Here is a 21,931-nt window from a genome sequence, read left to right as displayed (position 1 = left end):
AGTGCCCTGTTAAATTTTGGAATTATTCCGGGTTCGTTTGGCCTTTTTTATACATTAATTGAGTTTCTGGTCATTTAATGTGCATAATTCAAATTTGAACTACAAGCACATGCTCCTGTGCACCAAAGTTGACTGGAAAATCACATGTGTGTCCTCGGGTGAATTTCTAGGTCCCATGCAAGAAATGGGAATGAAATTCAAACATCTGGGCATCGTGGTTCAGCCGAGAACATTGAGAAGCTTGGTTTTAAAATTCTTGTAAATCCAAAACACACCTTAAAATCGTGAAACTTGGCATGGTGTCATGTCATGGTACTACCATGCTGTGGTAAAAACATGCAGAATAGGAACAAGTTTTGGTATAAGTTTCTTGCAAACCGGAGCTTCTCTCAAGAAGGCTCGTGGTTCTGTGAGGGAACGTGTCACCTTTGTGTGCATAATTCAAATTTTAAATACAAGCACATGCCTAGTTGAAAAATCACATGTGTGCCCTTGGGTAAATTTCTAGGTCCCATGCCAGAAATGGGAATGAAATTCAAACATCTGGGCGTCATGGCTCGACTGGAAACATTGAGAAACTTGGTTTTTTAATTCCTGTAAATCCGAAACACGCATGAAAATCATGAAACTTGGCTTGGTGCCATGACATGGCACCAACATGCTATGGTAATTTTGCTGTCCGATTTGCGAAGGCGCACACATTAACAATCAACAAAGTCATTTTGGAACAAGTGCTGTCACGTTACAATCGGAAACACAAGTATTATTGAAACCGTGGGTGTTCTATTTACCATTTACGTGCCGCCACGCGTCCCCTTTTTTATTAGCTAGGAGGCGCCGTGCAGGGTAGCTATTTGAGTACGGGAGCGTGCGATCAGACCCCTGCGCGTGCTTATCGGGAGGAGAGACCTTTGACCTCCATCTGCCGTCCACCTCTCTCCCAAGGTACCATTAATGGCGCCCGAGACTCTGTTTAATGGCGTGGCAATGTCTCACTCGACTGAGATTTAAGAGAGAAAAAAGAAAATCTGAAAAGAAAATTGTGCACGGATCTTGATGTAAGATCCGACGGACCTATATAGCATCTACTGCGACTTATAGCAAGACTGATGAATATATATAAGGACGACGAGAGTGGATAATAATTGTCTTACATAATTAGGAAAATAATTAAACAATCCACATGCGGCTACGCCCGAAATACACAAGGGCAAAAGAAGAAGGAAGACACATACAACGATCTGGCTCGCTGATCTCTACTTTCTTTATGCGCTGCAGGTCGCGGAGACTAGTTCTCATGGCGGGCGATGATATCTTTCATCAGTTTCATGTCCTTAATACGCTGCTTGGCAGCATCCATGGATTCCTCCACCAGCCTGTTGCGCTCGATGCGGAGCATGGTATTCTCGTCCATAAGTTTCTTGATGATGACGCCCATCCTCTGCAACACGGCAGCGATCTCCTCCTCTTGCTTCGCCCTTCCAGTGATCTTCGCCCTCAGTAGGCCACGCTTGCCCCGGAGCTTCGCATTGCCCTCCCCGAGTTGCTGGATGACGCCGGTAGCCTCGTCCTGCATCCTCGCCCAGCTGGAGATCTGATCCATCTAGCTATGGACTATTGCATGCATGTGCCTGTAAGAGTCTTCTCCTGCCCACGAGAAATTTTCCCAGGCCACCGCGGTGCGGTGGGACCTCCCTGCTACTTCGGCGGCGCGGCGGGACATCTCTGCTGCTTCCGCGGCGTGGCCGGACAAGTCTGCTACATCGACAGCGCGATGGGACCTCCGTGCTGCTTCGACGGCGCGGCGGGACCTCTGTGCTGCTACTGCTGCACGGCTAGACATGTCGGCTGCTTTCGCGATGAGACGGGACATCTCTCGTGCTTCCTCTTCCATGCTCACCTCTCCCTGGTGGAAATCTCTCGACCCAAAACTCACGCTGGCTATGGCTTGATTGTTTCTTGTGGATGAGGAGTTGAGGAGGAATGTGCAGTCATTTTCGGTTAGGTAGTTCCCTTTTTATAACCTAAGTACTAGCACTAGTACTAAAACCTGCATAGTTGGAACACGTTCAGGTTTGGTACGTACTGGTAGGTGTGAGTAGGCTTGCACTTAATTGTAGCACTAGTACTTTCGAATGTGATGGGAACAAGGTAAAGATTAATTGATGGTTTTTGGTTTCGAGGCCCGAAATGGCTCCCTATGAGTTTAGTGGAACATAAATTTCAAGTAGACTGCACTGCTCAGATGCGTAAATATTATGTTACTGTCAAAAATTGGCACAAAATACGAAGGAGACCAATGGAAGTACTACTAGCAACCCATGATTTAACTACTCACATGCGCGTAGTGGAGTAGTAATGTATTTCTTCCGCCCTCACGTCCACTCAATTTGCATGCGCTGTATTAATTGACCATCAATGAAGTGAAGGACTTTACACGCGTCAAATTATCACATGGGGTGGATCTTGGTACAAAATTGCATCTGCCCGTGTACCCGCGTGCGTGCGAGGGAATGAGTGCGTGCGTGGCGTGCGTGCACATCTTGGCTTCATGCATGTACCGCCAGTGCAGCTCAAGGAGGACGAGTACATTCTTTTGGAACCAACAACACATCACTGTGATCAATCCACACAAGGATGTCGCGACAACGCCTCCACATGTGCCACGTGCCCACGTGGCTTCATGAACTGTAAGAGAGACACTTTGTAGCATGCCATTGTGTTTTGCACATACTCGAAGTACTAGTAAGGTACATGTGCATTGCACGCGTCAAATTTTGCAACCAAATTACGAATAAATACCACACTGTAGCATGTAAGCTCTGAGTCATATATGCCTGATGTAGACCTTCGTTTAATTCTTATAGTTCATCTCATTCAAAATCAATTATTTTTTATAAAAAACCTAGGGCCTCTTTGATTCGTAGGATTTCCAAAATGCGGGAATAGGAAGAACATGGGATTAGAGCGGAATGCCGTCTTGAATCCTACAGAATGGTACGAGTGTTTGATTGTGCATAGAAAAAACGCAGAATTCTTTCAAAGAGGTTTGAGTGGATGGGATGTTTCCTATGAAATCTAGTGCAAATGAATCATATGGAAAAATTCCTATGGTTTACAATCCTACAAATCAAACAACCAAGATAGGAAAAATTCCTAAGGATTAGAATCCTCCAAAATTCCTTCGAGAATCCTTTGAATCAAAGAAGCCCTTAATCTATTTTATGATTCATGGAATTGTGCGTTGTAAATCATAAAGTACAAACAAAGAATGGCAATTCAACTAGAAAAAAAGTTTGGGTAGTTATGATACGGAAGATTCTAGAACAAAGGAGAACCACTGTTGTTTTGAGATTTGTGCATTATGCTTAAGTTCAACCATGGAGTCTGCTAGATTGTACATGTGGAAAAATCCGGTGGGGGGCTAGAAGATGGTGCGAGGGGCCGAGTGGAGGGAGACTATGAAGGAGTGCACAACTGCAAGATCGATATTTAGAGAGAGGGGGCGAGAACGTGCGCTGTTGCGCGCAGTGGCGGAGCCATGAAAAATGTCCCATGAGGTAGGGGGCCAAGCATTGCAAATCCTTTACGAGGAGGGCCAATTCATCAACTTAAACCATTTTTACCAGCAATTGTCTAATGATCACATTCATATTAGCCTCGATATATAGTGATGTTAGGGGGGGCAGGGCCCTTGCTGCCCCCTGTCTTGGCCATTGTGTGCGCGTCTGAGAGATGAAGCGGAAGGCATGGATGATGAGAGGGGTCGTTGGATATATAATTAATGTGGGTGTATTAGCTATATATGTAATCCTATATACAAAGGTATAGATTGATCGATGTGGACGTGGGAAAGAGGGTGAGACCTCACTAGATATATAGATTGATCGGTTTATGTGGAAAACTATGAAAGACCTAGCTATACACACATATAGAGGAACATCGATCGTTGCACATGCATGTCAGAGATAAAGAATGCCCGATATGATGGAGATGGGGATGTGTGTGTGTGTGCCTTCATGGGAGACCGACCTGAAGAAAAAGATTGCATGTGTGCGATGGATAATGCCAACTGGTAGTGTGTGTGCATGCATGCACGAGAGAAAGTTAGTGGTACAAGTATAAAGAGAAGACCAATGTGTGGGTGTAAAAGACTAGGTGAGGTCATAATCAATGTAAAGTTGAATTCAAATATTTGAATAAGAGATCATGATGTTTGAAACCCATGCATGCATGAATATAACGAAGATCTGCGCGGTGTGGTTTGGAAACGAGCATGTTGCAATGTATACACATTGAACAAGGTCAGATTGGTTTGAATTTGAGATACCTATGGCAGACATTGTTTGGCCACATTGCAATCGTGCATGGACAAACTATTCTAATTGGAGATGATGGGTGGCTTTCGCATCACATATCTATATCTATACCCACATATATATATTATATTATATATTTTTTATATAGTGTGCGGAAACTTTAACTTTGAAAGATGGTCGTTGGATGAGGCCAATCCGATGGTGCAGAGCTGGCAAATTTGAGCACTACTGGCCGTTGGATATCATCTAGATTCCACCAGATTTTGCCACATGTACAATCTAGAAGACTCTATGGTTGAACTTAAGCATAATGCACAAACCTCAAAACACAAGCACTTCGTGTTTGTTCTAGAATCTTCCGTATCATAATTGCCCAAATGTTTTTCTACATGATTTGTTTTTACTTTATTCCTTACAACGCACAATTCCATGAATCTTAAAATAGATTAGCTTTCTTATAAAAACTAGATGATTTTGAAAGAAATGAACTATAAGAATTAAACGAACATCTACATCATGCATATATGACTCAAAGCTTACATGCTATAATGTGGTATTTATTCATAATTTGGTTGCTAAATCTCATGCGTGCAATGCACACGTACCTTACTAGTCTAAATGGTGTCTGTGTGTCTGTTGTGCGTGTTAAACACATTGTACGTAGTATATCATACTAGTCTAAATTGTCTTTTTTTGGGTACATGTTAAGCTTGTTCTCCCGAAATTTCAAGCTAGCGTCTCAGTCTATCATGCTGCAAAACTCCTGCATCTTCAACCCGCGCCTTGTTAGCCCGAAATATTTAAGATATATCTTTGTCTCGCTGTGCTCTGACAACTCCCTCCATCTCAACCCGCGCCTTGCTATTCCAAAAGTACAACGCGCGCGAAAACTCCCACCTCCTATGAAATCCCGACACGCGAAATGCCTGTGATACCCCTGAACCAAAAGAACCGCCTCAAATCGGTGGGGGTAATTTTGTAAATTACCTCACATTTCGGACGAGCGCGTCCCTAAGCCATGGTTCCCCACTCCCATCCCATCCGCCCGCCCATTCGTACACCGAGGCCGGCAAAACCCGCGAAGCCCTACACCCTCCTCCATCCGCCACCCAGCCGGAGCCTCTTCCCTGACGACATCGTCCACAGCAACACCTCGACGTCCCTCATCCACCGTACCGGATGAGGATCCGTCATTGATCTGGTCGTCCCGCCGGTTCAGCCACCCCGTCCTCCACCTCCAAGAAGCTGCCCCGACATTCCCCTCGTCTTTCGTGCCAACTCCATTCCCACACCGCCGTCTTCACCTGCATCACCGGAAGAGCATCATCATCACCATTTCCTTGGATGAAGCTGCGGCCTAATCGGCGCCACCAAAGAGGTTGTACACTAATCACCGCATTTTCTTCTTGATTCGATCTCACGATGCTGCCAGCGCTCGGTCCCGAGCCGACACGGCGCGGCTCCATCCACGCCGGCGTCGCCAGCCACTTCCTCCACGACGTCGCCCCCTCGGCGGCGACGTCCACATTAGTAGGAGCTGCTTTTGTGCTCTTGCTCTCGGTCCCCCGCCTGGTCTGCTCTTGCTCTTGCTGCTGCTCTCGCTCTTGCTCTTGCTCGTGCTGCTACTCTCGTTCTTGCTCTTGCTTGCGATGCTGCTCCGATTTAGCTACACTTCAGTTGACTGAATCGACTTTTGGGTCAGTCGATTTTTAGGGGGTGGGGGGCTCGCCAGAGTTAAGGAAGAACCAGCCGCAGTAGGGAGGAGGGCTCGCCGGAGAGGTACGCCACTACCTATCTTAGGGTTCAGGGTGGGGGCGGTGGTCGCCGGCGGCGGTGGGGCGGTGGCGTGGGGATCGCCGGAGAAAAAGCTCGGCACAGGGGGGGGGGCTACAGGGATGGCTAGGGCAGCGGCGGACTGGTTGTGGGGAGTGTGTTCGGGGCGGGCGGGGCGGTGGGGGGCGGCTGTTTGGCTGGTGGTGGCTGGCGGCTCATGGGGGTTGAGGTTGAAGATGAACTACAGGCCCTTGATTTCGTATCCAACGGCTGCAAAATCGACTAACCAGATATGAAAAAGTCAGTCGACTGACTTGTAGCCTCACCTCTAGTGCGTTCAGTTTCGACAGTAAAATTCAGTTTCGACAACAAAATTCAGTTTCGACAGTTAAGTTCAGTTTCGACAGTTAAATTCAGTTTCGACAGTTAAGTTCAGAGATGAGCGGCTGATGTATACATCTAGCACTTTGTGGTTATGTATTTTACGTCATCTATTCGAGATGCTATTAAAATTCCACTCACGTTAACGTTGTCTCTCTTGTGCTGCTTCAGCCTCGGCGTCGTACAACTCACCGGAGCTGCTCCAATGACGAAACCCTCCATCACAGCGGAGCAGTACCTCAGGCTCCATCTCCAGACGCCTAAGATCTTCTTCTCCTCCTCCGATAGCCAAGTCAGCCGGAGCATCCTCACCGGCCAACCCAATCACACTGAGATCGATATGGCTTTGCCAAAGAGGTTGTATCGGCGTCGTACAACTCACCGGAGCTGCTCCAATGACGAAACCCTCCATCACAGCGGAGCAGTACCTCGGGCTCCATCTCCAGACGCCTAAGATCTTCTTCTCCTCCTCCGATAGCCAAGTCAGCCGGAGCATCCTCACCGGCCAACCCAATCACACTGAGATCGACATGGCTTTGCCAAAGAGGTTGTACACTTCTTGTGATTTGACTTAATCTCAACATGTTTCTTTGCATCCTGTGATCTTCCAATTCTTGTCAACCAAACACCCAGATTGGCAGAAATCCTGTGTTTTTAAATTCTTTGTTTTGCACGTGCATTCCTATCCTATTCCTATCTATTTCCTATCCCTGCATTGTTAGAATCCTCATATTCAAACAAGCCCTTACACAATTACTTATGTTACAGATATGTGTCAAAGAAAACCTTGTGTGGTTTGTCCTGCTCCTGCGGTGCCGTGTTCCACCCCAGCTCAGCTGCTCCAACGACGGAAGTGTTCACCATAGTAGGGATCCGCTCTCCAGACTGTCTTTCGCCGCCTCAGATCTTCTTCCCTGTCGCCGGCAGCCACGATAAATGCATTACCATCATCAACTGAGCAGATGACCTTGAGGACTACACGGGTCCGCAAGAGAGGTCGCACTCTTCCGTGTCTGCTTATGTTATGCATCGCTTAATATGATGACATGCTACTTTATCGTCGTGTTCACCTATTAGACTCCGACTCAGGTCCAAACTTATGCTGAAACTTGAGTTTTTAAATGGTTGTGGGGTACATATTGGGGCAGCAATCAGTACTATCTGTCTACTATCTGGTTAATCTCGGGTGTCTACTATGAGTTTCATGTTGGGTGCAAACAAACATTAAAGGAGCCATTATCTGTATTTTTTAACTAAAGCTATTATCTGCCTACTATCATTTGTTTTGGGTCTATCCACAGTTTTCTACCATCCCTCTAGATTTGTGCATGCACTCCTTACATAATCTCACTATGTTTTATTCCTATGCATGTCAGTTATTGTACACAATGGAACTGAACATGTAGAGAAAAAGAGACGAGCCTTGTGTGGCAATAAAATTTCATGCAGATGTCGCTCCATGGTGGGCACAAAGGCAGCCCCCCTCCACCCATTTCGGATCGTAATCAAGAGGAAGATAACTGTTCTAAGGGGGATTCAGAAGTAGAAGACCTCTCCTATTTACCCCATGAGGTCTTCGCTCTAACTTGGCATGCTGATGTTGGTAATATCATGCATATGGTGCCTTGCATTGCTTACTGTATACATCAAAGATGCCATCTGCTTAGTTTAGACATGCTTTGTGTTAATGCCATCTGTTTAGTTTCTTTATCATATATGTGAATCATGCAATGCCATCTTGTTTAGCCAGACATCATATATGTGAATTTTGCAATGCCACCCTGGTTAGCCAGTCATATTATATGTGAATTATATCATGACATCATTTTTTATTACGTGTTAAATTTGTCAACAATTTTAGTACATTCAATTACTCTTCCTGTGCATCAGCCATTCGACACGGTCATGGAAAAATCTGGGGTGGAAACAAGGTCTTCAGAGCAGACAATGCTATCTGACGAAGCGCATGTCTTGCGGGTTACAGATAGCTCCTCAGAGGAGGATTCAGAGACAGATGACCAGTCCTATTCCCCCTCGAGGTGCATGCTCTAACTTGGCAGGGTTATGATGCTCATATCGTGCGTATGGTATCTTGCATTGCTACGTCATTTGCTTAGTTTAGACATGCTTTGTGTGAATGCCACCTGTTTAGTGTCTAATTACCATATATGTGAATTATGCAATGCCATCTTGTTGCAAGACATTATATATGTGAATTATTCAATGCTATCTTGCTGCAAGGCATTATATATGTGAATTATGCAATGCCATGCTGTTTAGCCAAGCATCATATATGTGAATTATATCATGCCGTCCTTTTTTTGTATTCCTCATTGCTTTTGTCGACAATGTTTGTATATTCAACTGCTCTTCCCGTGCATCAGCCATTTGAATTGGTGATGGAGAAATCTGGAGTGAAAACAAGGTCTTCAGAGCAGACAATGCTACCTGGTGAAGCAGATATCTTGCTGGTTACAGATAGCTCTTCAGAGGATGATTCAGAGGCAGATGACCAGTCCTATTATCCCCCCGAGGTGTATGGTCATACTTGGTAGGGTTATATTACTCATATCATGCATATGTTGTATTGTAATGCTTAGTTTTTACATCATATACACGATATTAAATGCCATCTCCTTAGTTGACACATCATATATGCGATTGCCCTCTGCTCACTTCCTTAGTTTATAAATCATATATTTGAATTATATCATGCCATGATGTTTACATAGATAGCATGTATCTGAATTATGGCATGCGAACCCATTTTATAAAGATATAATATAATTATATCATCTCATCCTATTCACATAGTCATCATATTTTGAATTATGTCATTCTATCCGTGAATTATATCATGTCATCGTGTTTCCATCGACGGCATGTTTGTGATTTATGGCATGCCAACCACTTTAATAGACACATCATATAGTTATATCATGTCATCTTGTTTACATAGTCATCGTATTTTGAAGTATGTCATTCTATCCTGTTTAGTTAGCCATCATACATGTGAAATTGTGTCATGCTGTCCTGTTTAATTAGCCATCATATATGTGAAATTATGTCCTGCTATTCTGGTTGGTTAGACAACATAAATGTGAATTATTTCATGCCTTGTTTTCTTCCCTACTATCCATTGCACATGTCTATCTTACAATGTCTATACATTCAATTACTTTTCTTGTTTATCAGCCATTTCAATTGGAGGGGGTAATGGCAGTATCTGTGGGAGTAAAAACACGGTCTTCAGAAAAGATCGTGCTACCTGTCGATGGAGATAGAACCACAGTTGTACTTGCCCAAGAACTAGCCCCACCACACATAACCCAGACTCACGCAGATTGTACCCCTACCCAGTTGGACAGAGAACCAGCTACACCCCTTCTAACCCCAACCCCAGCAGATAGTAACCCAGTTCCCGTTGACACAACACCGTCTCCACCACAGAGCACTCAAACACAAGCAGTTAGTAAGGCAACTGCAGTGCCCAAAGCACGAGGACCACCACTCCGAACCCCAAGTCAACGCTTAAAGTAGAAGAAGAATTGTTCTTAGGTCAGGTTCCGTAGCTATGGTTCATATTACTTTACTCTTGCATCACTGTATTTACTCATACCAACTAATTTAAAATTTGAAGGATGCAATTGAAACTCCAATGGTGCAACAGGTATGTTTTAAACATGTTTATTTAATGTGTTTGCTGTTGTAACTTGCTCTATGTTGATTTCAGTTTCAATTGAATAAACAGTTATATTCTCATGCCATGCACCTTACAAGTGTTGTTATTGCTGTGTAGTTTCCCACACTTATATTCTGTCTAAGCTGCTTTGTCTTAAATAGATATGATTTGAACTTTATCTATCTTGATTTGGCAACATAAACTAGAATGATATAGACCATACAGTGACCATACTACATAGATATACTTTGTTTCATGCTGTTATCCTACCCACCTTACTACTGAACTGGTTTACCAAAACGAGTTTCATATACTACATTGTAAACCTGTGATGTGTTTGTTTGTTTCTCTTTTAGAATGCGGATAAAATATTGGAGAAGAGTACCCCGTTATGCAATGGTACAGGAAGTAATGCAGATAAGGTTCAAGATAGTGAGACATCCCTGTTGGTCTCCAAGAAAGCTGATAAAACTATATTGAAGACACTGAGACAACCCCAAAGTCCTGTCTTGATGTAGTGTTCGAGTTACTAGCTACTACTGCTGGCACCAGCTCTTCGAACTCGCTTCCTGAATCAGTTCGTCTTCTTGAGTCTCAACTTCAAGTTGAAATACATCGATCAGGCATTATGCGACAGGAAGCCGAAGGACTGAGGAAGTCCCTACAGAATTCAGATGCATACTTTCTGGTGCAACAACAAGTGCTGGAGGATTTAAGCGCCAAACAAGAGAAAGTTAATAAGCTTGCTAAGCATCTTGCCAGCATTATGGGTACCTAGGATATTGTTTCTTGAGCTCTTCTGAAGTGGTTTCAGTTCTGGACTTGTTTTGCTGTGGCGTTTATATGCTGCTTTGTTCCCTATATTTGCACTGGTGGCGAACTTTGATGCCCAGTGGATGTAATATGTGTAATAGCCGTGATAGCCTAGCGTAAGTTGCTTGCCTATTTATTTCCTTATTTTCTTGTTTATTTGTTTTCTTGTAGTCAGTGTAGTTCTTTTTCTGCGGTTTGCTAGTGGCCGCAATAGCCTATTTTTTAAAACTAGGCCACATTAACCATGTGCTACATATTTACTGTAGTTAACATGGGCCTCCTACGGGCCGTAGAAACAATGTGCCTTCTAAGGGCCGTAGAAACAATGGACCTTCTACGGGGCATAGAAACAATGGGCCTTATATGGGCTGTAGACACAATGGGCCTTCTACGAGCCGTATCATCAATGGCCCTTCTACGGGTCGTATGATCGGTTGCCCAAACATGGGCCAATAACATACCACATTATGGCCGTAACTGGGCTAGAGTTGAAATCGTCCGTTCATGGGCCGACCATAATGGGCCGTCGTTAATCGGCCATATTTGATGATGCTATGAAAACGGCCCAACGTATTAACGAGCCACAAACGGGCCGACTGTAACCACGGGCTGAATTTGGCCCACAAGCAGAAAATGACAGTAACGAGCCGAAAGTAAACGGATGCTGGAAATGAGCCCAAGAATAAATGGGCCCTGAGAAGGCCGAAAGATAACATGGGCTGGAAACGGCCCAACGGTATATTGGGCCGTTAATGGGTATAAAGTGATACACTGTTCAGTACGGGCCAGTTTTAGCACGAGCCGTTAATGGGACGAGGGTTACTAAGGGCCTCATATGGTCCAAAAGACGTCATGGGCCATACATGGGCCGGAAGTTAAAACGAGCTGGAATTATATTGGACGGCCCAAATGACGCTACTGGACCTAATTCGGATAGGCCGTAAACGGGACCTGGGTTAGCGGGCTGTAAATGGGCTATATGCGGACATGCCGTTAACAGCTTGCCATGGGCCGGCCCGCCACCTTTTGACCAAGTCAAACGGGCTGGCCTTTTCACAGGGATGGGCCTCTGTTGGGCCGTGCCACATGCCGACATATCATAGGCGCTTTGGGTCCAATGAGTGGATGACATCTGTCCCAGCAGCGAACCAACACGTGTTCCCTCTAGCCAATGATGATTTTACACGTGGAAAATCCCCATTGGTCAGGGCTGTTAACAGGTTATCGGATCCAAAGCCGGACCCGATAGCTTAACGGCGTTCCGTTACAATGGTGCCACGTGTCGGTCACCCTTGACGAAAGCACTTCTGTGACACGCGATTTATCATCAGGGAAGTGGACACTTCCGTGATGATAATTTTGGTAATGTCATGGAACACTTATACGACAACACAGGTATGACTATCTTTATTCTGTCATAAATTTGTCATGGATGTACATGAATGATAGAAAACGTGACCTACTGTGACAAACACATATCCTCACGGAAGTGTATTTTTTGTAGTGCAAGGAGTAGGGATTGCCATGCAACAGATGCACTAGAGCTATAAATGTATGAAAGCTCAACAAAAGAAACTAAGTGGGTGTGCATCCAACTTGCTTGCTCACGAAGACCTAGGGCATTTGAGGAAGCCCATTGTTGGAATATACAAGCCAAGTTCTATAATGAAAAATTTCCACTAGTATATGAAGGTGACAAAACAAGAGACTATCTATCATAAAGACCATGGTGCTACTTTGAAGCACAAGTGTGGAAAAAAAGGATAGTAGCATTGCCCCTTTCTTTCTTTATTTTTTTATTTTTTTGGGCCTTTCTTTTTATTTATTTGGCCTTTCTCCTTTTTTTTTAATTTGGGACAATGCTCTGTTAATGATGATCATCACACTTCTATTTATTTACAACTCAATGATTACAACTCGATACTAGAACAAAATATGACTCTATATGAATGCCTCCGACGGTGTACCGAGAAGGGTAATGAATCAAGAGTGACATGTATGATAAATTATGCATGGTGGCTTTGCCACAAATACGATGTCAACTACATGATCATGCAAAGCAATATGACAATGATGAAGCGTGTCATGAATGAAACAGTGGAAAGTTGCATGGCAATATATCTCGGAATGGCTATGCAAATGCCATAATAGGTAGGTATGGTGGCTGTTTTGAGGAAGATATAAGGAGGCTTATGTGTGACAGAGCGTATCATATCACGGGGTTTGGATGCACCGGCAAACTTTACACCAACTCTCAAGGTGAGAAAGTGCAATGCACGGTACCGAAGAGGCTAGCAATGATGGAAGGGTGAGAGTGCGTATAATCCATGGACTCAATATTAGTCATAAAGAACTCACATACTTATTGCAAAAATCTACAAGTCATCAAAAACCAATCAATACGCGCATGCTCCTAGGGGGATAGATTGGTAGGAAACGACCATCACTCATCCCCGACCGCCACTCATAAGGAGGACAATCAAATAACACTTCATGTTTCAAATTTGTTACACAACGGTTACCATACGTGCATGCTACGAGACTTGCAATCTTCAACACAAGTATTTCTTCAAATTCACAACTACTCAACTAGCACAACTCTAATATCACCATCTTTATATCTCAAAACAATTATCAAGTATCAAACTTCTCATGGTATTCAATGCACTTTCTATGATAGTTTTTATTATACCCATCTTGGATGCCTATCATATTAGGAATAATTTCATAACCAAAGCAAATTACCATGCTGTTCTAAAGGACTCTCCAATAATATAAGTGAAGCATGAGAGATCAATAATTTCTATAAAATAAAACCACCACCGTGCTCTAAAAGATATAAGTGAAGCACTAGAGCAAAATTATCTAGCTCAAAAGATATAAGTGAAGCACATAGAGTATTATAATAAATTCCAATTCATGTGTGTCTCTCCCAAAAGGTATGTACAGCAAGTATGATTGTGGTAAACTAAAAAGCAAAGACTCAAATCATACAAGACGCTCCAAGCAAAACACATATCATGTGGTGAATAAAAATATAGCCTCAACTAAAGTTACCGATAGAAGAAGACGAAAGAGGGGGTGCCTTCCGGGGCATCCCCAAGCTTAGGATTTTGGTTTTCATTGAATTTTACCTTGGGTAGCCTTGGGCATCCCCAAGCTTAGGCTATTTCCACTCCTTATTCCATAGTCTATCAAATCTTTACCCAAAACTTGAAAACTTCACAACACAAAACTTAAACAAAAAATCTCATGAGCTCCGTTAGTATAAGAAAACAAACCACCACTTAAGGTACTGTAATGATCTCATTATTTATTTATATTGGTGTTAAACCTACTGTATTACAACTTCTTTATGGTTCATACCCTCCGATACTAGCCATAGATTCATCAAAATAAGCAAACAACACATGAAAAACAGTATCTATCAAAAGCAGAACAGTCTGTAGTAATCTGTAGGTTTAGAATACTTCTATAACCCCAAAATTCTGAAATAAATTGGTGGACGTGAGGCATTTGTCTATTAATCATCTGAAAAAAGAATCAACCTAATCACACTCTCCAGTAAAAAAATGGCAGCAAATCTCGTGAGTGCTAAAGTTTCTGTTTTTTACAGCAAGATCGCAAAAACTCCCCCAAGTCTTCCCAAAGGTTCTACTTGGCACAAACACTAATTAAAAGAATAAAACCACATCTAAACAGAGGCTAGATGAATTATTTATTACTAAACAGAACCAAAAAGCAAGAAACAAAAATAAAATTGGGTTGCCTCCCAACAAGCGCTATCGTTTAACGCCCCTAGCTAGGCATAAAGATTTCAATGATGCTCACATGAAAGACAAGAATTGAATCACAAAGGGAGAATCATAAAACATGTGACAAACAAATCTAAGTCTAACATACTTCCTACGCATAGGCATCTTATAGGCAAACAAATTATCATAGCAAGCAAAAACTAGCATATGCATAGGAAGCGAAAAGAAACAATAGCAATCTCAACATAACAAGAGGTAATTTAGTAACATGAAAATTTGTACAATCATATTTTCCTCTCTCATAATAATTAAATGTAGGATCATACTCAAATTCAACAATATAGCTATCATAAAACATTTCCTCTATATGATCCACATGCATGCAGAGTTGACACTCTTCCGAAATAGTGGGATTAACATTTACTAAAGTCATGACCTCTCCAAACCCACTTTTATCAAAAACTTCATAAGATTCATAATTATCCAAATATGTGGGATCTAAAGTTGACACTCTTCCAAACCCACTTTCAATAATATTGCAAACACTATTATCAATCTCATATTCATCATGGGGCTTAAATAAATTTTCAAGATCAAAAGAAGAATCACCCCAATCATGATCATTGCAACAAATAGCAGTCATAGCAAAACTAGCATCCCCAAGCTTGAGGTTTTGCATATCATTAACACAATTAACATTAAGAGAATTTATAATAACATCATTTAAATCATGCTTTTCATCGAAGGGACTATCAAGTATGGGTGCAATAGCAACAATCTCATGTTTAACAAAAGGAACTATAGCAAATTCATCTTCATAAATATTGGCATCATGGCCACAAGAATATCAAGCATCATGTTCATCAAGGGATATTTCAATCAAATTATCGGAGTCATAATTATCTATAGATTCATGCATATCATTATTTTCTTCCGAAGCAACGGTCATTCTTTCAATAAATTCTTTGACATAGACATTATAAGCATAGTTTTCATAGCAATATTTAAGTATGTCAAGATTTTCAGATTCGTAGAGAGTAATATCATACTTTTCAATCAAAGAAGCAACTTCATAAGCACCCTAAAAAGCAACAAATTCTTCAATTTGTTCGATATCATAGTAACTATAAACACCCTTTGCATAAGAAGATTAGATTTCATTTTCATTAAACTCACATAGGTAGGGAAGGTGTTTTTAGGGTTCTTAGAGCAACAAGTAAAATCACAAATTTCACAAAGACTCCAAGCATAACACAACAATTTGTTTATTCGATCCCATAAGAGTTTCCCTTTTTCAGACAAACGGTGACGCACAAAATGAGCATGCTCATCTAAAGATTTCCCATCAACTAGGCTAGTTGGGGTTTCAGCACGAGTGCATAAGGACCGAAGATGATCCAAGTAGAACACTTTAAGTGGATCCATATCAATAGATTTTTAGCGAGCAAAGATGCCAGCAAATAGAAGGCACGTGGAAACACAAAAAAAAAGACATACAGGAAGATGGAGAAGAAAAGGCAAAGGGTGAAGTGGGGGAGAGGAAAACGAGAGGCAAATGGCAAATAATGTAATGCGAGGGATAAGAGTTTGTGATGGGTACTTGGTATGTATTGACTTGTGCGTAGATCTCCCCAGCAACGGCGCCAGAAATCCTTCTTGCTACCTCTTGAGCACTGCGTTGGTTTTCCCTTGAAGAGGAAAGGGTGATGCAACAAAGTAGCGTAAGTATTTCCCTCAGTTTTTGAGAACCAAGGTATCAATCCATTAGGAGACTACACGCAAGTCCCTCATACCTGCACAAACAAATAAGAACCTCACAACCAACGTGATAAAGGGGTTGTCAATCCCTTCACGGTCACTTACGAGAGTGAGATCTGATAGAGATAATAATAATAAGATAAATATTTTTGGTATTTTTATGATATAGATTGGAATATAAAGATTGCAAAATAAATGGCGACAGAAATAGCTAGTTGACCGGAGATTAATTTAATAGAGAATAGACCCGGGGGCCATAGGTTTCACTAGTGGCTTCTCTCAACATAACATAAGTATTACGGTGGGTGAACAAATTACTGTCAAGCAATTGACAGAAAAGTGCATAATTATGAGAATATCTAGGCATGATCATGTATATAGGCATCACATCCACGACAAGTAGACCGAAATGATTCTGCATCTACTACTATTACTCCACACATCGACCGCTATCCAGCATGCATCTAGAGTATTAAGTTCATAAGAACAGAGTAACGCATTAGGCAAGATGATATGATGTAGAGGGATAAAATCAAGCAATATGATATAAACCCCATCTTTTTATCCACGATAGAAACAATACAATACGTGCCTTGCTGCCCCTGCTGTCACTGGGAAAGGACACCGCAAGATTGAACCCAAAGCTAAGCACTTCTCCCATTGCAAGAAAGATCAATCTAGTAGTCCAAAACAAACTGATAATTCGAAGAGACTTGCAAAGATAACCAATCATACATAAAAGATTTCAGAGAAGAATCAAATATTGTTCATAGATAAACTTGATCGTAAACCCACAATTCATCGGATCTCGACAAACACATCGCAAAAAGAGTTACATCGAATATATCTCCAAGAAGATCGAGGAGAACATTGTATTGAGATCCAAAGAGAGAGAAGAAGCCATCTAGCTAATCACTATGGACCCGAAGGTCTGAGGTAAACTAATCAAACATCATCGGAGAGGCTATGGTGTGGATGTAGAAGCTCTCCGTGATCGATTCCCCGTCCAGCGGAGCTCCGGAAAAGGCCCCAAGATGGGATCTCTTGGGTACAAAAGGTTGCGGCGGTGGAAATAGGGTTTCATTGTGCGCACGGATGTTTTCGGGGTATATGGATATATATATAGGAGGAAGAAGTAGGTCAGTGGAGCCATGAGGGGCCCACGAGGGTAGGGGGCATGCCCAGGGGGGCAGGCGCACCTCCCTGCTTCGTGGCCGCCTCGTTGATTTCTTGACGTCCACTCCAAGTCCCCTGGATCACGTTTGTTCCAAAAATAACTCTACCGAAGGTTTCATTCCGTTTGGATTCCGTTTGATATTCCTTTTCTACGAAACACTGAAATAGGCAAAAAAACAACAACTTGCACTGGGCCTTGGGTTAGTAGGTTAGTCCCAAAAATAATATAAAAGTGTATAAATAAGCCCATTAGCATCCAAAATAGATAATATAATAGCATGGAGCAATCAAAAATTTTACATACGTTGGAGACATATCACTCTCTAACATAAAGATCATGGTGCTACTTTGAAGCACAAGTGTGGAAAAAAGGATAGTAGCATTGTCCCTTTTATCTTTTCTTTTTTTGGGCCTTGCTTTTTTATTTGGCCTCCCCCTTTTTTTGGGACAATGCTCTATTAATGATGATCATCACACTTCTATTTATTTACAACTCAATGATTACAACTTGATACTAGAACAAAATATGACTATATATGAATGCCTCCGGCGGTGTACCGGGAAGTGCAATGAATCAAGAGTGACATGTATGATAAATTATGCATGGTGGCTTTGCCACAAATACTAAGTCAACTACATGATCATGCAAGGCAATATGACAATGATGAAGTGTGTCATAAATGAAACGGTGGAAAGTTGCATGGCAATATATCTCGGAATGGCTATGGAAATGCCATAATAGGTAGGTATGGTGGCTGTTTTGAGGAAGATATAAGGAGGTTTATGTGTGATAGAGCATATCATATCACGGGGTTTGGATGCACCGGCGAAGTTTGCACAAACTCTCAAGGTGAGAAAGGGCAATGCACGGTACCGAAGTGGCTAGCAATGATGGAAAGGTGAGAGTGCGTATAATCCATGGACTCAACATTAGTCATAAAGAACTCACATACTTATTGCAAAAATCTACAACTCATCAAAAACCAAGCATTACGCGCATGCTCCTAGGGGGATAGATTGGTAGGAAAAGACCATCGCTCGTCCCCGACCGCCACTGATAAGGAAGACAATCAAAGAACACCTCATGCCTCAAATTTGTTACACAACGGTAACCATACGTGCATGCTATGGGACTTGCAATCTTCAACACAAGTATTTCTCAAATTAACAATTACTCAACTAGCACAACTTTAATATCACCATCCTCATATCTAAAAACAATTATCAAGTATCAAACTTCTCATAGTATTCAATGCACTTTTATGAAGGTTTTTGTTATACCATTCTTGGATGCCTATCATATTAGGACTAATTTTATAACCAAAGAAAATTACCATGATGATCTAAAGGACTCTCAAAATAATATAAGTGAATCATGACAGATCAATAATTTCTATAAAATAAAACCACCACCGTGCTCTAAAAGATATAAGTGAAGCACTAGAGCAAAATTATCTAGCTCAAAAGATATAAGTGAAGCACATAGAGTATTCTAATAAATTCCAATTCGTGTGTGTCTCTCCCAAAAGGTGTGTACAGAAAATATGATTGTGTTAAAATAAAAATCAAAGACTCAAATCATACAAGACGCTCCAAGCAAAACACATATCATGTGGTGAATAAAAATATAGCCTCAAGTAAAGTTACCGAGGAATGAAGAAGAAAGAGGGGGTGCCTTCCGGGGCATCCCCAAGATTAGGCTTTTGGTTGTCCTTGAATTTTACATTGGGATGCCTTGGGAATCCCAAAGCTTATGCTCTTGCCAGTCCTTATTCCATAATCCATCAAATCTTTACCCAAAACTTGAATACTAGACAACACAAAACTCAACAGAAAATTTCATGAGCTCCGTTAGTATAAGAAAACAAACCACCACTTAAGTTACTGTAATGAACTCATTCTTTATTTGTATTGGTCTTAAACCTACTTTATTCCAACTTCTCTCTGGTTCATACCCTCCGATACTAGCCATTGATGCATCAAAATAAGAAAACAACACATGAAAAACAGAATCTGTCAAAAACAGAACAATCTGTAGTAATCTGTAGGTTTTGAATACTTCGGTAACCCAAAAATTCTGAAATAAATTGGTGGACGTGAGGAATTTGTCTATTAATCATATTCAAACATAATCAACCTAATCGCACTCTCCAGTAAAAAATGGCAGCAAATCTCGTGAGCTCTAAAGTTTCTGTTTTTCACAGCAAGATCACAAAAACTACCCCCAAGTCTTCCCAAAGATTCTACTTGGAACAGACACTAATTAAAGCATAAAACCACATCTAAGCAGAGTCTAGATGAATTATTTATTACTAAACATAACCAAAAAGCAAGAAACAAAAATAAAATTGGGTTGCCTCCCAACAAGCGGTATCGTTTAACGCCCCTAGCTTGGCATAGAAGCAAGAATTGATCTAGGTATTATCATCTTTGGTATGCAATCCATAAGTGGCTCTTGTAATAAATTCATAGGGTAATTTAATTTTCTTTCTAGGAAAGTGTTTCATGCCTTTCCTTAATGGAAATTGGAATCTAATATTCCCTTCTTTCATATCAATAATTGCACCAATCATTCTAAGGAAAGGTCTACCAAGAATAATGGGACATGTAGGATTGCAAGCAATATCAAGAACAATGAAATCTACGGGCACATAATTCCTATTTGCAAAAATAATAACATCATTAATCCTCCCCATAGGTTTCTTAATAGTGGAATCCGCGAGGTGCAAATTTAGAGAACAATCATCAAATTCACAGAAACCTAACACATCACACAAAGTTTTTGGAATCGTGGAAATGCTAGCACCCAAATCACATAAAGCATAGCATTCATGATCTTTAATTTTAATTTTAGTAGTAGTTTCCCACTCATCATGAAGTTTTCTAGGGATAGAAACTTCTAATTCAAGCTTTTCTTCATAAGATTGCATTAAAGCATCAATGATATGATTGGTAAAAGCTTTATTTTGACTATAAGCATGCGGAGAATTTAACACGGATTGCAAAAAGGAAATACAATGTACCAAAGAGAAATTATCATAATTAAATTCCTTGAAATCCAAAATAGTGGGTTGATGGCTATGTATAGTTTTGACCTCTCCAATCCCACTTTTACCAATTTTTGCATCAGGATCTAAAAACTCCGAATCATTGGGACACCTTTTAACTAAAGTTGACTCATCTCCAGTCCCATCATTATCAAGATTCATATTGCAAAACTGTAACATCCCAAATTTTCAATTTGGAATGTTATACATAGTCATCCATGCATATCATATTGTATTGCATTTCTCGTTCCGCAATCCTCAAAATCCTAAGCAACTCAAGGACCTTCGGAGAGAGTTGGGGATTTCCCGGTTTTCATATTTGATTTTTATCAAATATTGAAACAAGGATTTTTGATTTTAATTATTTTTCTCCCCGAAAAATATTTCATGATAAAACAAATGAGAGGAGATAATATGACTTCTCCAAAATAATTGAAATATTGGAGGAAAAATATTAAAATCATTTATTTGATTTTATTTGATTTTTATTTGGATTTTATTTGCATTAGAAAAATTGCACGTTTTCAAAATTGCATTTTAGGGCCAAGAAAATGTTCATCTTGTTCTAAATATTTTATTTAGACGGTGAAAATTTGTTTTGGCATTTTTATATTTTTATTTATTTTTCTAGGATTTTATTTCGGTCGGCGAAATTATTAGAAAAAAAGGTTCCCGGGCCCGATTGGGCCTAAGGCCCAGCCGAGCCAGGCCCCCGCCGCCCCCTGCGAGCGCGCGGGTAGCTGCCGCCGCTCGGACCGGAGTCCGAGTCAGACTCCGCCTCCGCCTGCCACCGCGCCTTGCCCCCTCCTCCAAGTCACGCCGCCGCCGCCCTTTATATACGCCCGCCCCGAGCCCCAACACCACACCACCACCGCCGCAGCCCCGCCGCCCCGCAGCCGCCGCCCGCGCCTCGCGCCGGCGCTTGCCGCTGTCGCCCCGCCGCCCTTGCCTCGCCGGAGCCCCTCGCCGGAGGTACCGCACCGGAAATCCGAGCCGCCGGTTTTTTCTAAAACCGTTTGGTTTTTTAGAAACCCTAGATCCGTTTTTTTGGATCGCCGGTTTTTCTTTTTTTTCAATTTTCCTATTTAGCGGACGTTTGTCCGAACGTTCGTTTTAAAGAACGGTTCTTCGCTCGTTAGTTACAGCTAATGAACGCTCGTTCGTTAGTTACAGCTAATGAACGCTCGTTCGTTAGTCTGTTCATCAGTTTTCTTTTATCGGATTTAT

Source organism: Triticum urartu, chromosome 4A, assembly GCF_056163025.1.
Source record: "Triticum urartu cultivar PI428250 chromosome 4A, HENAU_Tu73, whole genome shotgun sequence".
Classification (NCBI taxonomy): Eukaryota; Viridiplantae; Streptophyta; class Magnoliopsida; order Poales; family Poaceae; genus Triticum; species Triticum urartu.
This window is presented reverse-complemented; position numbering follows the sequence as displayed.